The sequence below is a fragment of the Charadrius vociferus genome, unplaced genomic scaffold (genome assembly GCF_000708025.1).
Source record: "Charadrius vociferus isolate BGI_N301 unplaced genomic scaffold, ASM70802v2 scaffold285, whole genome shotgun sequence".
NCBI classification, from domain to species: Eukaryota; Metazoa; Chordata; class Aves; order Charadriiformes; family Charadriidae; genus Charadrius; species Charadrius vociferus.
Window position 1 is genome coordinate 2266359 of NW_009648470.1, and position 5885 is coordinate 2272243.

A 5885-nucleotide genomic window follows, 5' to 3' on the forward strand; every position below is an offset into this window, starting at 1 on the left:
AGACAATAGCATCAGCAGAAAAAACAAATCTGAAGGGCTCTTAACAGCCTCTCTCGTCAATCTTGCTTTCTTAAAACAAACGTGCCTTGATTTATCACTATTTGCATTTCAACAGTAATGAAATGTTTCCCCAGAACTTTCACATCAGTGATTGTCACTATTTGGAAGTTAGGGATAGTGATTCAAATTGAGAACTACTACTAAGTTTAAAATAAAATTCCTGCATTTATCCACTCCCATAACTGTACGTAAGGAAGAAAACAGGAAGGGTGTACTGAAGGGGCCAAATTTAATTTTCATCTAAACTTACAACATATGTTACAGAATCACAGAATCGTCAGGGTTGGAAGGGACCTCTGGAGATCATCTAGTCCAACCCCCAAAAGTTAAAAATCTCTGTAGCATATAAAGCATTATACCATCTAACATGGCTTATCCACATAACCTGTAGGATAGCCAGTCATAGGAAAATTACATGAAGTGTGTAGCTATCACATATATCATTAAGTCAAGTAATACAGCAGCAACATGTATCACTGTATCACAATCACACAGCTGCCTTGATTTATTCCTAACTTGCTTTGCTGCCCTCACAAGAAGAAAGGAGGGGAAAAAATTCAGTGCTGATAATATGTCAAGATCAAACAGGTTAAATGACTTTCAAGTGATAAATAAAATTTCTACCATTGTTCACATTTATTTAAACATTTCAAAGTTGAGAAACAAAAGAGTCCTCTCTTTATGAAGCCTAGCAGGCAAACCAATACATTTATATATTTATTCTATAATACACTCAAATATTGGGTTCTTTTGTATGTGAAATAATGACAAAACCACAGTAATGAAGCATAGAAGGCTGTTGTTGCACGAAACCACAGAACAAAAAATGAAGTAAAAATATCGTCTACCTTTTCCACTTTTCCACCATTGATATCACTGGGGAGGAATTTCTTGCCAATCGTTCTTAAATCTGTCTGAAATTAATACAGAAGACAAGAGAATATTAACCTAAAACATCCCGTTTCAAAAATTATCATCATAAAATATGGAAAAAGAAGGGTTTCTCTTCTATAGTGCCAACTATTTATAGACTATAAAAAACCCATCTCTCCAACTGCATGTGATGAAAAAATTCAACAACTTAAAAAGAGTTTACAAAAGACATCCTTTTGCTTTTTAAATTATATTCTTGTCCTAAGCACATTTTCAAAGATGATTAAATGCTTTTAATAGAGGAAAAGAAACGACTAAGTAATGTTTAATTATATAGACACAACTCTGAGGTTTAATAGAGGTAATCTTCTTTCTTTGCTCTCCATCTGACACTTAGAGAAAAGCGCTTTTAGTTTGTGCAGTTTTAGATGCACAAATCCTTCATAAAAGGTTGGGATGATTTTTGCAATTATACCTGGAGTAAAAGCTTACAACATATTTCTATTAAATGCTTTTTAACTTAAAAGTCTGATTACTTCTTTTGGAAATGAGGTAGACAGCTGCATCACATTATTCACCAACTGTGCAACATGTCAACTGACAACATTAAACTAAAGAATTTATATGATCAAAGGAACAAATCTCCACAAAAGCACTTCCTTCACCTAACACTGTTTGGACAAGCATATCAATCAGGGTGATGTGTGACAAAAGGATGCACTGGATGGCTAAAAGGTTCAGCATGTGAAAACAGGAAATGGAATAAAAACTAAGTAAACTTTACACATTAGGGTTTTAGTGCATTTATGTGTGTTAAGGAAAAAAAAAAAAAGTACAGCAGTGCAGCCTAAAACACTTCTATTTTCTAAACTCCATTGCTTGAAATAAGCCTGTTGTTTAAAATAGAACATGCTGGTGCAGATTACTGTACTGAAGCTGAAAACCCTCCTTATTTATATGATCATAAACACTTCCAAATGAAGAAGGGCTAAATGTAATTGCTACTAGAACTTATATGCTAACTTGCCATTAATATATGCCAATGAACCATTGTTCTGAACCGAGCAGCACTATATTTTACCATCTCAAACGCTGTAAACGACCATTGTTCTGAACGATCGTGTTTCAGCACGATATTTTACCATCTCAAACGCTGTAAACAAGTGATTTATTCTGTTTTTCAGCGAGAAACATTGGTACCCTACAAATAGAAAACTAATTGTAGGGATGGTCTTCTTGCGTATTTACTCTGAGTATCTATAGAGTGGATAAATGCTCAATCCCTTTCTGTTGCACAAGATAGCCACAGACAGCGATAAGAAAGCACATTCAGTTTTCAATCTGAGCCCACCTGAGGGAACTGATCTGTCATCTGTCAGGTATTTATCTCTGAATAGCACACAGGCTCCTTCCTATAAACTGTTTGTGCATGTTCCATACCCATATAATTGACAAGTCTCCAGCTAGGTGCTTTGCAATCACAGCCGCAGGAAGGGGACACAACTTTTACAAACTCTTTGCAAGATCTTATACAAAATAAAACCATTTGAAGGAACATTCATGTCTGTTTCATGCATATTTAAGGAAGTCACACAAAAAAGGTCAGTTGACTTCTTGGTTTCTTCTACCTGAAACATGTCTCTAGCAGTCAAGGAAAGAATTTGTGAACCTGTAAGAAGTGGAATCTAAATTCACCGTTACGTTGTCATTCAAGCCACACTACTATTCCTTACTTACCCAACAGGCAACTTAATTTTCTGGTCATCAAAACAACTGACTTAATGAAAAAAAATATTGATAAGCAATTAAAACTGGCTTTGGGAGTACTTGCATAACATTTCTGGTTTATTTTATTTTTACTATCTATCAAATGCACTGGAGGTACAACACATACACGCACAAATGATCATGTTAGTATTTGTTCCAGCATATAATTACATGCAGGATAATGCCCAGCAACTTGGAAGTATTTTATTTGTTTTTTTATAAAGCAGTAATGCATTCTTAGATATATACAGGCATGCTACTACAGTCCAGAAACCAAATGCTTACCCTCTGCATGTTTTGTATTACATTCTTTGCATTTTTGCATTATAATTTTGCTTTACTTCTTTTCAAATTCATTACATGAATTGGTGCATACATGTGAGTGATCGAACACATGCTTCAAAGAATAAATGAAAGGAGCAGAGGGGATACACTTTTCAGAGTATCATCGTAAACCAACAGTGGTTGAATCTCAAAGATCCTGATCAATTCTCATTCATAATTTTATTAAGAAAAAATACTTTTAATCACTCTACTACATTGTTTTCCCCTTGGAACTACATATAGTTATTACAAAAGATGCAGTTTACATAAATCCATATACAGTGCATATAAACTGTAAAACTTCTGAGTACGGGTGCCTGAGAAGTTTTGAACAAAGAAAATGTACAATTCTCAAAACTCTCCCTCACGATTTGAAAGAATAAATTAAAAATCCGTAACAACTACATGGGTTAAGTAGCTGCCCTCTGTTTATTGTTACTGAAAGGGAGAGACTTACTAATGTTTATCAACAATGTATATACTAGAATTCTGAAAAAACAGGAATTCACATGCACACTTTTCTCAAGTCCTTAAAAGTATTAAGGTTTATTGCTTCCAAGTTGTTTCTCTATCTTGTATATTTTTATATTTATTTGTTGGCAGGAATAATGACTACTAATCCAGATTTCTACAGTAATCAGAGAACTTTGTAGTTACATAAACATGTAGACGTCACAGAAAAATTCACCATTTCTTTGAATATGCTTTAAGGAGTATCATTTCCAGAAGTCAAAGTAAGGGTGTTTTATTCATCCCAACAAACTAATATCTTTGTACTACGATTTCATACCTATGTCAGTATACAGCACTTCTAATTTTATTACTGCTTGTACTTTGACTTTAGATTTACATTTTGTAAACATAAAAATATTTTCCTACAGCGAATTATGTTCATTTTTCTCCTTCAGGTTTCATAGTTTGGAATAGGTGTTACTTGCAAATGAAATTCACAACTCATACACGCACGGAGAGAGATAGGTATGCTGTCCTTTACGTAAATCACATAGATAACGGTACACTTAATTAGGCACGCAAAACCTACACTTGAGTCTTTAGATATATCCTTTTTAGCATGGTTTGTCAGAGGAAAGTTTTCACAATCATAACTTACATTAAGGGCAACTAGGATAATGTCATTTGTATTAACTTTTTCAGAGGAACTTATGCAAGCTTCAATTCCTTCATCCGAAAGATACCTGTTAAAGAAAAAAAAAAAAAATTAGAACATCACATGATGTATCTATTAGGCAAACATTTTTTTCTGTATATAGGATTAGTGCCTTTAGTTTGCTTCTTTTGTGCTGGTGAAGCATAGATTTAAAAATACTTGGAAAATGACTTCATGTAATCAGTTTCTTCACACTGAGATGAGATTAAGTAAGATATTTCTTCTTCCATAATTTCTCAACAACAGAAAGAAACCCTCTACTTACAGAGCAACAACAGCCATCATCCTGATTATGTTGAACAGGGTAACACAACCCTCCTCGTACCCACCCCCCAAAATATAGGAACCTGGTTTCAAAATCAAACATTTGGGCTTTACTTGATCTAAGTGGCATACTTCCACTCATGCACTTGCAAGGAAAATACAAAACAAGTAAAATAAAAACCATCCCACACACAACACAAAACACAATCACATCTGTTCCTGAAGAGCAGGGCTGTACAGTTAAGCCCTCAAGGGCTGGGGCACATAACACTGCCATCCTATAAAACATATTCTTGCTTGCCTGGGCTATAAAAAAACCTGATAAAAATGGAGGTGCATTACAGTGTATCAGTAGTCATATAGGGTGAAAAAGCTTAAACAGAAGATCAGTGTCTTTCTGCAAAAATTCTGTAAGCATAAAATAACTTTGTTGATCTGAAAACTAAGTATGTTTTAAATGGATTCAGCTAATCAATTCAAAAGTGCTGTCCTACTCTAACCTCCAAAAACCTTAAAAAAAACCCAAATTTTAACTTAAGTGGTCAGAAATTGTGACATTTGTTACTCATTTTGCATAATAATTCCTATTCAAAGCCACAGTTTTAATTTTTATGTAGCTAGCAATCTGCCTTCTCTGCACAGCTCTTCATTTTATTTAAATACATCACACAATCATTAAATAATTGGTGTTTGCTAGATACTCAGCCTGAAACACAGTACTTGCCCAAATAACATTTAAATAACTACCTACCAAGAAATCACCATTCCCCAAAGAATAAAAGAATGATTTAAGAAAGCAAGCTTCATACACATTAAGAAATATTTCAAATAAATATTTCCAAGTGCTTCAAGAAATACTTCCTTTTAAATAAAGTGACACCCACAGTGTAACATATAAACAAGGCAAAACATTTGAAGGAAAACTACACTTGATAGGCCTTTTTTATTCTAGCCATGTAACATTAACATCACCTTCTCCAGCGCTCCCAGTGTTCCAAGACTAACGATCCCAGTTGTGCTCCAACCAAGACACTTCATGGGATCTAACTGTTCAAGTCGGACATTGACATCTAGGAAATACTGAGGGATCAAACCACCACCACCAAAAAATAAAGAAACAAAACCCAAAACATCCCCCCCAAAACTGCATATATCAACAATATCACATATCACATATCAACAATGGGATGAAACAATCCCATTTTCTATATAAAATGTAGATGCTTGAGAAGAATAAGGTGGCAAGATTTGGTGGCTTGCATGGGAATACAGGATTTCCCAGCTGAGTGACTCTGAGCTCAAGTACTATATGACCTGTGAAGATTCAGGTAACTACTGTGAATTAGTAGATCTCATTAGCTGGGGTCAGAAGGAGAACAGCATTCCCACTCTGAGCCAGAGGAAACCAGAACAGATACATCCTACAGGC

The 5885-nt window shown here is 34.7% G+C and overlaps 1 protein-coding gene across 1 annotated transcript in view; it reads right to left on the reverse strand.

Annotated features, from left to right (window-relative positions):
- The window catches only part of TDRD3 (tudor domain containing 3), a 55981-nt gene extending 51768 nt beyond the window's left edge, over positions 1-4213 (reverse strand). Inside the window, exons 1-2 of the mRNA XM_009885651.1 lie at positions 4136-4213; positions 909-974 (exon numbers count right to left, since the gene is read on the reverse strand). The gene's annotated coding sequence lies outside the window, so the exon portion shown is untranslated. The remainder of the gene's footprint in view (positions 1-908; positions 975-4135) is intronic.
- Positions 4214-5885: the final 1672 nt, after the last annotated feature.